The sequence below is a fragment of the Ictidomys tridecemlineatus genome, chromosome 8, assembly GCF_052094955.1.
Source record: "Ictidomys tridecemlineatus isolate mIctTri1 chromosome 8, mIctTri1.hap1, whole genome shotgun sequence".
NCBI classification, from domain to species: domain Eukaryota; kingdom Metazoa; phylum Chordata; class Mammalia; order Rodentia; family Sciuridae; genus Ictidomys; species Ictidomys tridecemlineatus.
In genome coordinates this window covers 91555215-91567868 of record NC_135484.1, presented here as the reverse complement: position 1 = coordinate 91567868, position 12654 = coordinate 91555215, and the positions used below count along the sequence as shown (strand labels likewise).

At 31.3% G+C, this 12654-nt stretch overlaps 1 long non-coding RNA gene across 1 annotated transcript in view; it reads right to left on the bottom strand.

Annotated features, from left to right (window-relative positions):
- Positions 1–499: 499 nt before the first annotated feature.
- Positions 500–12654, bottom strand: part of LOC144366165 (uncharacterized) — a 33782-nt gene continuing 21627 nt past the window's right edge. The window contains exon 3 of the long non-coding RNA XR_013425061.1: positions 500–3767. This is a non-coding gene — a long non-coding RNA (uncharacterized LOC144366165). The remainder of the gene's footprint in view (positions 3768–12654) is intronic.

Sequence of the window (12654 nt, the reverse complement as noted above, 5' to 3'; positions counted from 1 at the left end):
TGTCTCACTTAATGTGAAAAAGAATGACTTATAAATGAAGATTTAAAGTACTTGAGTAAGCTTTGAGCTAGTCAAGCTGAAACTAAACTCCCATCAGGCCTAGCAAAGTTCTCACTGCCTAAATGTTTTCTGGTTGTGGAGGATAAATGACAACATGGGCCAGCAGTAAATTGGCTTATCTTTTCAACAAGAGGGATAAGATAAATGAAATCTAAGTGTCAGAAAACAAATATAACTTGCATTTAGGGTTCAAATTAGGGTTCAAATATTTTTTTTATAATGTAGTAATTAGACGATGGAAGAATAGACATTATATGGTATTTATAAGGTTACAAAGTTTTGTTTGGCTTTGATCAAAATTTATCTCACCCCTTAAGGTCAAGAATAATGGAATATTATTTATATTTCTATCGAGTTTTCCCTTCTTACTTTTTAACTGAAAGAAAAACTAACGAGAAAAATTCATACGCACAAAAGAAAAAATTCAAATCTATAATAATGGTTTAAAAAGTCTTGCTATTTTATTCATACCTTCAATTAATAGACAAAGTTACATATATTGCTTGGTCTTTGCAGAAATATCATTCAGCTAAACCAATTAAGACTGGCTTAGGCTCACCTTTTTGTTGTGTTCTCAACAGGAAACCCTAATTATTAGTCAATTAAAATACCAGTTATAAACATATTTACTGAAAACTAGATGTGAGAAAAAAATGTGCATTCACCAAATTCAAACACCCTTATTATAATCAACGGTTACAAATTATAGATGATATGGTATGTTATAAACAGACAATAAAGTGTTTTCAATTGAACAAATACCCATAAGTAAGATACTCCTTAACTTACAATGGGGTTATCGTAAGTTGAAAATTTATTAGTAAAATATGCAGCTAATAAACCTATCCCACCAAACAACTCAGTTTAGCAACACAAGGTACTCAATTGTCCTCTCTGGAAGTTCTGGCTTGCTGCATTGCCTCATATTAATCGAGAAACACATACTGAACCACATATTGATAGCTTGAAAAAGACCAAATTCAAAAAGCCAGTATAGTTTCTAATGAGTACACATCACTTTTACACCATCATCATTAGTCTAACCATTGCAAGTCAAGGACTGGATGTATAATAGAGAATATAATTTTCTTAAAAAGCATTCTATTCTCAATAGGTTTTTGCCATTTGTATTTCTGAATAAGACAGAAATTGTCACCAAGATTATATGTTAAGAATGGGGATGTAGTTTCATGGTAAAATGTATACTTAACATGTTCAGAGTCCTAGATTTCATCCCCAGAACCAAGAAGAAAAAAGAAAAATATGTTGAAATCAATTCCATGCTTTAATAAATAGCATAGACTAAGAAATCATATTATGTAATATATAGGAATGATTTCTATAGTTGTTTCAAATACAGTAAAAGATATTAATAAGAAAATCATAACATGCTAAAATTAAATGATACATAAATAGTATAGTCATGGGCTTAAAAGACAGTTGTTACACTGCAAAATAAAGAATTATACCTGAAGACAGTGAGTGATTCAATTGACATGAGAAATTCTGAAATTAACTATGAGATTATACGTGTTTTGGCAGGTTCTTAAATACGTTGGATGGTTGGGGAATATAGTAGTTTTTCCATTAAGTGGATGGAATGGACAAATAATTATTCAAAGGAAATGGATCCTTATTTTGGATAATGTAACATTGTTGCATATCAAAATATCTCTGAGCTGCTATCAATCAGAAGGTTTGCTATTTCCCATTACAACATATCATTATTGAGAAAAGAAGAAATAACATATATGTTTAAGAACAAAACTGAAACAAATTGAGAAATACTTCAAGAACAAAAGACAGACTGGCAAAGAAAGATGCAATGATGATTATCCCATTTTCTACTGTAATACTTGTTTACATAAACAACTGGGTTTAATAATTATTTTTTTAATATTTATTTTTTAATTGTAGTTGGAAAAAATACCGTTATTTTATTTATTTATTTTTGTGTAGTGCTGAGGATTCAACCCAGGGCCTTGCATGTGCTAGGTGAGTGCTCTATGGACCATCTCCTATTCCATATAGAGCTAATATATTAGATTTAATTATAACTATGTTATGTTTACAATGACCAGATATGCAGGATATATAAGAAAAAAGTAACATTATCACTTCATATGTTTAATAAAAGCATTTTAATAAAAGACATTTCTAGTCATCAGAAATGACTCAAATAATATTAAAACTAACATGAAAAAGAGATAAATAATATTAGATATTATGGCATGCATTTGCATATCAGATAAAGCTCTGGGTCAATAATTTGTCCTTATTGTATCTTTATTATGTGAATAAAGAACAATGATGCAAGCATTTGTCTGAAAAAATTCTGACTTAATTACAAATTATTCTAATGAAAAACACAAAGAAATATATAAAGCATTCTATGATATACACAAATTTTAAAATGTCATGTTCTAAACATTCAAAATAAAATCATAGAATCTGTGTCACATATTGATACCCTTGAGGTCTGCCTCAAATAATATGATTCCAATATTTGCATAGTGAATGCTTCCAATACAAAGAGGTTTGTTAAAACTGCAAAAAGTGATAAGAGAGCCACAAAATCACATTGGGTTGTGGTCAAAACAAAAAAGAAAATAAACTTTACTACAGTGCTTGAAAGGTTATTTGATTTATTCCTTGTTTGCTTTAAGATATAAGGAAATTTGCCAAATGATTTGCCCAGGGTCTCCATCCTTGTTCAGGGACAAAGCTGGAAATTCATTGTTGTCCTTATCTATTCTGTGAAATCAAAGGAATCTTAAAACACCTGAAGGCTGAAAAGGAGGAGGTGTTAATTGGTCTTGTTTTTAATCACTCCAGGAACACAATTAGAAAAGTGGAATAAAAGCAGGAAATTAGGAGGACACAGATATTACTCCAAATATGAGTAGATTTTTAATGACCAAACATAAAATGAGATACCTTTGAAAGTATTAAAATTATTTCTCACTGGAGTTATTCTGGCTTAATAGTGATAAACATTAGTCATAGTGCTACAGTTGGGATTCAAGGAACATTGGGACAGTTAGACTAAATGAAATTTTATTCTTAAAAGTCTTAGAGGTAATAAGCAATAGTCTTCTAAAGCACAATGGGGTGACTATTTTTCATAACATATTATATATTTTGTGCATAACTATAAGAGAGAACCTCTAAAGTTTCAAACACAAAGTAATAATAGGAGACAGAAATGTTAATTACCTGATTTACCTAGAAAATATTCTATACATATAAAAATTTCAGTATATCTCAAGTATACATAGTTATTATATGTTAATGAAGCATTTAACAAATACATTTAAAGAGATGAAAAAGTTAACTAGCCTATTTGTTCAGTAGAAATTACATATGTATATCAAATTATCACATTATATCCCATAAATATACTCAAACTAAAAATTAATAAAATATTTTAAAAATCAGTAATTAAAAGCATGTGCTCAATAGGATAAAATTTAGAGAAGTGACAAATATTCACTGACCCCTCACTTTAAAAACTGTGTTCTCTATAATTTGGGAAACTGATCGAATAAGTCTTAGTGTAGGCCTTGAAGTTTGAGACAAAATAACGGTAAAAACACTTTTGTTAGCTGAGTGTGGTGGTGCATAACTGTAATCCCAGCAGCTTGGGTTGAGACAGGAGGATCTCAAGTTCAAAGTCAGTCTCTGCAACCTAGTGAAGATGTAAGAACCTAGCAATAAAAAATAAAAAAGAGCTGAGTATATGGCTCAGTGGTTAAGTGCCTCTAGGTTTACTTCCTGGTACAAAAACAAACAAACAAAACAAAAAAACCCCAAGGCCAAAAAAAGACATTTTTTAAATATTTTAAATGTGATACAGAGCTATTACAAATTAGAAACCAATAAACCATTATGTGCCTGATAACATGTTCTAAACCTAGGAAGTGACAATTAAGTAAATGAATGGCAGATGAAATGTGATGTCTACAAAAATAATGAAGGAAGAGAGCATATTGTCCCTCCACATCACTTAATTCTCTATTATGAATATTCCAACAGGTCAATTCATTTTCATCATTCCATCTAAAAGTTGAGAATACATACGATGTTGAGAAATGTAGGAACATCTAAATCTGAAACAATAAATGTCCACAGATAAGTTATAGCATTTATTTATGGTGTTCTGTGTGACTTTCCTATGCTTTCTGATGTCTTGGTTTGTGAGCTGATGACTGTGATCTTAAGTATACTGTCTTGATCAAAGTGCAGAGCACCTTGTGTGCTTTCTGGTTTGGAGACACAGCTTATCTTGACCTTGCTGTCCACAGGAGTCCCTCTTTGGGCAATGGCCTAGTTTGTCACTATATAGTAATTCCTGGTTACCCACTTGGCATTTATGTTCAGTTTTCTGATTAGAGCCTTGTGTTGACATTTCCCCAGACAATGCTCTAGGTTACTCATTAGCATCAGTGCTCTCTAACCATGGTCTAATGTAAATTCTCCAAGTCTCCCAGTCCTGCTGTGGTATTCTAGTGAACTTGAAGCAACTTATTAAAGGAGCAATTGTTCTATCTAAAATTTTACTGCAAACCATTATTTGAATACATACTGTTTCCTCATTGAAGTAAAATATTTTCTTTAAAACAGGAAAAGAAAAATAAGTTATATTTCATTATGCTTATAAAATTAAATGGCATTATGATGCACAGAAAAAAAAACTCCCTTTAAAACATTGCAATATAATTAAAATTAATTTAAATTGCACTAGAAGATTTTTGGAGACATTCAATTTCTTTAATATATTTTTAATAACTTTATATAAATATATAACTTCCATTTGACCAATTTAAAAGTGAGTTGACTTGTATTAATATGAATTTGTGTCTCTTTGAGGCATACTATTCATTCTCAACACAGTATTATACACTATCATCATGTCATCATATTTATTCTATGCTGATTTACAATATGACAGCCCATACTCTAAAATCTATTAGCAATTTAAATATAGTGAGAAAATGTTAGAAAAAACAAGTATTCCTTTCATTTCTCTTCAACAAAGGATGACATTGCCCTTTTCACTCTTTAATGTAGTTATAAAAATACTCAAGTATTAATAATGCATATTTCATTTCCTTTATTTAAATTTCCTCTAAGGTCCCAATTTGTGTACAAGTCATAATGATAAATAAAGTAACTTTGAAACTTTGAAAATGAATTTTGAAGAAAGTTTAACAGTTTAAGCTTGATTAATTTCATATAGATGAATGAAAACTTAATATGCTAAATTTAAAAATTATGATTGCTGGAAAATTGACGACTTTCAAATAAAGTATATTTTAATAAAATTATAATGACTAAAGTCTATTTATTTCCAGATTACTAAAATATATTTTGCTTTAAACATGCTACTAATTATATACATCTAAGTTGCTACATTAGAATCTGATATTTTAAATATGATTTAATTTATAAATAAATTTTTAAACTACACAATTGCATTTTTACTATAAACTGAATTGAATACAGCAAAAAAGAATGTAGAATCTCAAAAATTGAAGGACACATGAGAAAATATTTTAAAAATAATCTATTACTCCAACAAATCATGAATTGGTTATATACAACATTCACAAAAGGGCCATCAGGTTTTTCTGCTTTTATATCTCTCTATTCATGACGTTTTTATAATACAGTATTTAAGTTAGAGAATCTCCAAAAACAATGTTGGGTAATAATAATATTAATTTTAAATTTTCACTATATAAAATGGAGTCTATAATTTTGGTGGTTATAATGTCATTATATGGAACATACATGTAAATTATTTTTGTCATTCTGAAAACCTACTTACATTTTGTTTCTTAAAAATGCTTTCTGATTCTTTTTTCACTTATTGTTTACATAATTATTTCTTTGACCATACATTTAGGAAATTTAAGACTGCCTATTAATAAAACTTTTAATAGATAGAGATATCGATAGTCTATATTTCTTATTATTTTGTTTGTAGGAGGTAGTCACATTTTATGTAGCAATCTTGCCTTTGAAACTTGATCTGAACTTGGGTGGGAAATCACTATCAACACTATGTAAAGGACTATAAGAGGAAGGGTGTTTTTTGCCTCCCTGCTCTGTTTGATTCTGTCTGAGGTCTAGGCTCTTTCCTGGTCTCCAGAATCTGGGGAGACTCAGAGAAAATGTCATGGGTGTATGAGTCCACTTTGAGGAGACACCATGAACCTAAAACTGGAGGTTAATTGTCAGGTTATTAGAAGAACAGGAAAACTATTGTGTTTTTAAAGATTAATTAAAGAGCAAAAGTATTTGCTCATACCTAAGAGAAAAGCAATTACCTTTACAAGCTAAGAAAACAAAACAAAACAAGAAAGATTCAAACGTTGATTCCCAGGTGACTTTGGTAAAGCAGAGTGAAGGTGATAATAGCATCAAAGGTGTTAGATATTAAAGATGACACAACAGAACAGTCAGAACATCCTGATCTGGAGCAATCACAAAAAAGTGACTGCCTACTTAGTAAATTCTGGAATGAACTTTTGATCAGAGGAAAATTAACCAAAAATTATGTCCTTATCCAGTGTGTGTGTGTGTGTGTGTGTGTGTGTGTGTGAGAGAGAGAGAGAGAGAGAGAGAGAGAGAGAGAGAGAGAGAGAGAGAGAGAGGGAGAAAGAGAGAGAGACAGAAGGATGCTGAAAATTTTTGGACCTAAAAATAATATGATCTGAAAACCTATAAGTTTGGTCAATTTTTTTTCTAATACAACTTCCTTTATATATATATATATATATATATATATATATATATATATATATATATATATATATATATATATATAAAACATATTTTTCCAGCTCTTCCTGTGTCTTTTTCTTATTAGGTTTATCTTTATTTGTAGCTTGTGCAAACTTTTCTAATTTCATGTAACGAGACATTACCACTCAACTTGTTTTAGTTTTCTGTTCATATAGTGTCTATTAAATAAAAATGAAATGTGTTTTAAATACATAACCATATTTGCTTCTCAAATTCTTTGTTCAGTTGTATAATAACTGTTTTACACAATAGACAACTATAGGAATTTTGTGTTTGGAATTGGGGGTCTACAAATTTCGTGATTGTGATATGCTTGGTGACTAGGAAGATTCTGTGCAAAGACACAGAATGCCTGGCTGCTAGGAGATTCGTAGTTATGGGGAAACTCCTGTGCAAAATCATGGGGTGCCTGGCTGCCATAGCATTGTCCTTCATAAGTTTACTCTGTTTCCTAGACCTAGGATGCCCAGCCTCTTCCCTCTGAGGTAATAAGACAACTATGTAGGCACTATCTGGTCTCAATAGTGATGCCCCTGGACGATGGGAGCCCCATGTTTGTTCTTACCTGGACCTTATCTCAGTTAGCTAGGACTCAGGGTTAAAGAAGTACTAATTAGAATGTAGTTTTGGTAACTGGAGATATGTGTTCTTTGAGTTAATAACCTCCCAGGCAGGGAGGAGCGACCACTTCACTTCTGCACTTCTTCTTCACCATTTCAGTTCATTCATCTCTGCTCCTCCTGTCTGTCTGCGTGCACTTTTTGTGTCTCTGTCTGTTCTTTGTGGGCCTCCTCACAGGCGTTCTTCCATAGGTGTTTCTTTACAGACAACTGATGTTCAAGGTATTACATCAGCTTGCAAAACACATATCTAAGTGAATAGTAAAGATAACATTTGAAACCAATATTCTGTTATTTTTGTCCTCCTGTTGAATAGATGCTGATATAATTACAAAGTGTCATTCCTTATATTTGACGCTTCAGACATTTTATGCTCACTATGTGTTGTATGTTATGCCTATTTCTTTCCATCGTCCTTACCAAACTGGGATATAAAATGTGAAGAATCTTTAATGTCACCCTCTATTATATAAATATGTTTCTACAGAGGACAAAGTTAGCATTTTCAACTACTAAGACATAAAATTGTCTCACTGAGATATAATTTTTTTAAATGTCAACACTTAAATGTAGAATTCTCCAGTCTTCCAGAAGCCTCAAGCTGACTTATTCAGCTTTGATTTTAGCCTATGTGCCCATCCTAGGATACAACTGACTGGCTCTTGAAGGCAAAAGAATAAATGAATTAGCTTTTTAAATCTAAGCAATTGGCTTTCATTGGGAAACAACAGCTACTGAGGTAACCAAGATAGTTTGAGAAAATATTTCTAGGAACAGTGACAGCAAATACTACATAACTTTATAATATATAACATTTCTAGAGTAGATACCTGAATGATAACTGAATAATTCAGGGCATGTTTATTTTCCTATGGGTTTTAAAAAATTAATTATGGCAAGTTATGCTTTTTAATAAGATGTTTTCATATATTAACATTTAATGTAACTATTCATTGGGCCATTATTTTATTTTTTACATACTACTTGGTTGTTGTACAGATTATAATTTATATCCTTCATGGTTCATGGGTCAATTATAGTTAATAAAATATTTCAAGAAGATATTTAGGAAAATATTGACATTGTAAACATCTGTATTTTGTTACAAGCTGTGCAGATAATGTAAGAATACTTATTTTTTAAGAAATTGAGAAAAATAAGGAAAAAAGAGGACAGTATATTGTTTTTAATAGAAATTTAACATTTTTAATGCCAGTCTTTCTTTACTGCCTATCTCAGCATTGATCTGGGGTAATTTTTTTTTGCTTGAAGATTTTTTTAGCTCTTCTTATAATATGGGTCTGCTAGAAACAAATGCTTGTAGTTTATCTAAAGATATTGTATTATTCCTTTTTTGTTTAAATGTATTTATTTTGTACAGAATTCAAGGTTGACTTATTGTTTTCCAGTTGTGTATACTTTAAGATGTGTCTCATTCCTATGATTTTGACTTCTGTAGTTTATTGTGAGAAGTCAGCCATTAACTTAATTTTTGTTTCCATATATGTAATATTGCAATTGACTCCTGCTGCTATTAAGAGACTTTGGCTTGGAACGGTTTTTATTATTCCTCAGCATGGGTTCATTTGTATTCATGCTACTTAATATTTGAGAAGAATGTATCTGCCAATTTTTTTGTGTCATTAAATTTGGAAAATCCCAAGTTTTTTATTTTCAAAAAAAAAAAAAAAAAACTTCAGTGCTGATCATGAAATTCATTTGGAAAAATAAAAGCTCCAGAATAGCCAAAGTAATCCTCAGAGAGAAAAGTGAAGCAGGAAGCATCATAATACAAGACTTTAAATCATACTATAGAGCTATAGTAGCAAAAATGGCATGGTATGTGCACAAAAATAGACATGAAGACTAATGATACAGAATAAAAGACACAGAGACAAACCCATAAAAATACAGTTATCTCATACTAAACAAAGGCATCATAAATATACATTGGAGAAAAGATAGCCTCTTCAACAAATGGTTCTGGGAAAACTGGAAATCCATATGTAACAATATGAGATGATAACCCTTTTTCTCATCCTGTACAAGTCTCAACTCAAAGTGGCTCAAGAGCTAGGCATTAGACCAGAGACCTTGCAGCATTTACAAGAAAAAGGAGGCCCAAGTCTCCATGATATCAGCTTAAGAACTGAATTCCTCAACAAGACTCCTAAAGCACAAGAAGTAAAATCAAGAATCAATAAATGCGGTGGTATCAAACAAAATAGTTTCTTCAGAGCAAAGGAAACAATCAAGAACATAAGAGACAGAGAGTACACAATGGAAAAAAAATTAACCACCTGCACTTCAGAGACAAAATTAATCTCCAGGATATATAAAGAACTAAAAAAACTTAACACCAAAAAAAAAAAAAAATCAATGAGTGGGCAAAGGAACTGAACAGACACTTCACAGAAGAAGAAATACGAATGGTCAACAAACATATGAAAAAATGTTAAACATCACTAGCAATTAGAGAAATAAAAATTAAAACTACACTGAGATTTCCTCTCACTCTAGTCAGAATGACAATTATCAAGAATACAGTAAAAATAACTGTTGACAAGGTTGTAGGGAAAAACGTACACTCATACATTTTTGTTGGGACTGGAAATTGGTGCAACCACTCTGGAAAGTAATATGGAGATTCCTTAGAAAACTTGTAATGGCACCACCACTTGACCCAGTTATCCCACTCCTTGGGATATACCCAAAGGACTTAAAATCAGCATGCTGTATCGACATGACCACATCAATGTTCACAACAGCTTGATTCACAATAGCTAAGCTATGGATCCAACTTAGGTTTCCTTCAACAGATGAATAGATAAAGAAAAGGGGGATAATATACACAATAGAATATTACTCAGTCATAAAGAAGAATAAAATTATGTCATTTGCCAGTAAATGGATGGAATTGGAGACTATCATGTTAAGTGAAATAAACCAATTCCAAAAAAAAAAAAAGGCCAAATTTTCTCTATGATATGTGCATGGTGACTCACAATTCAGGGGTGTGTGGAGGTTCACTTGATTGGACAAGGTGGAGTAGGGAGAAGGAAGCGGGGATGGAAATGAGGACTAAATAAATAGGACATAATTTTCTTCTGTTCAGATATGTAGACACCACCAGTGTAACTCCACATCATGTGGAACCACAAAAATGGTAAGTTATACTCCATGTATATATATGTCAAATACATTCTACTGTAATGTGTAACTGAAAAGAATAGATAAAAAATTTTTTAAATTTTTTTCAGGGCTGGGGATATGGCTCAAGCGGTAGCATGCTCGCCTGGCATGCGTGCAGCCTGGGTTCGATCCTCAGCACCACATACAAATAAAGATGTTGTGTCTGCCGAAAAATAAATATTAAAAAATAAATATTAAAAAATTCTCTCTCTCTCTCTTTAAAAAAAATTTTTTTCACTGCTAAAAATGGAATCCAGGGCCTTGTGATTGCTAGGGCAAATAATTATTCATATATATTATTTATATATGTTTATATATATTTATGTATATATAATTATATATAATAATTATATATTATGTAATGTTACATATAAAATATATTAGTATGTGTATATATATATGTATAGGTGTGTGTGTATATGTGTGTGTGTGTGTGTGTATATTTGTCCCATTCTTCATCTTTCCATCATTAAAATTAGAAATATGTTGAATGTGGGATAACTTCTATCAATATGTCTTCAGATTCATTTTCTGTGCACTTTTCCATGTATGTTCAGTTGTTAAGTTCAACCAATGATTTTTTTCTAATTTCCAAATTTGTGTTTGTAGTTCTATGGCTTATTAGACTTATTAGCTGCTGGGATTTCCTATCTCTGCTGTGTTTTATAACATGTACATATGAAGGAATGCTCATAAATAAATATGCTCATAAATAAATACATATATTTAAAATCTTTGAGGATAGTTATAATAGTCACTTCCAATACCTTGTCTGTTAGTTTCAACAAGTAGTTTAGTTTAGGTGCACAACTGTGCTGAATTCTTTTCAATGAATGTATGCTACATTGTCAGGCAATATTGGATTATATTGTATTCATTATAAATGTGAATTATGGAAATTCTAAATTTTGTTATTTTTCTCTAAGTGTTGTATTTATTTATTTATTTATTATAAAAACATTTATTTTTTCTTAATTGTAGTTGGACACAATACCTTTATTTATTTATTTATATGTGGTGCTGAGACTCAAACACAGGGCCTCACAAGTGCCAAGTGACCACTTTACCACTGATCCATAACCTCAGCCCTCTAAGGGTTATTTTTAAACTAATTATTTCTGGGTGTTCACTTACAAATTCCTTTTTCTTGGGTGGCACCTCTGACATCAACTCATATTTTTGCCATTACTTGAATTGTGTTGAGTCCCTTTAGCATGTTATGTGGGTTAAGAAGAATATGTGGGTGACTTGAGTTTTGAGATCGCCTCTTTGACATTTTCTCTTTGAATATTCCCCCATTCTCTTAAAAAATCTTCATTTACTTCCTCACTTCACTTTATTGACTTCTTACATCAAACATATGTTGTTCCCTGTCACAACTATGTGAGAGGATCTTACAGTACTAAAAATGAATCTAAAATCCAAAGACAATAAGTTACTGATTTATTTCCCATTTAATTTCCCCATCTCAGAAAGTCTCTGCAAAAGAGTCTTCCTACATCTGTTCACCTTCCTTACCTTCAGACAGTTGCTTTGTGTATTGTCTATATTTTAATATTATTTTTAAGGAGGATTGTTTATTCCATTATTACTGTAAGTGAAACATTTATTCCCTTTCAATTTGGTGCATTATCCCAAATAAACTCAGGCATTTCTTCTTACCTAAAGCTCTCAAATAGTTCACTTTAAAAGAAATAAACTTCTAAATTTTGTGTTTGGAATTTAAGCTATAGTAAATTCATAGCATCCATATTGCACAATACTTCCCAAAGCAGTTGAGTCATCTTCTGTGAGGAAGATCCCTACAATAAAATTTTCCTGGGCTGGGGATGTGGCTCAAGCGGTAGCGCATGCGTGCGGCCTGGCTCGATCCTCAGCACCACATACAAAAAAACAAAGATGTTGTGTCTGCCGATAACTAAAAATAAATATTAAAAAAATTTTTCTCTCTCTTTAAAAACAAAAAACAAAC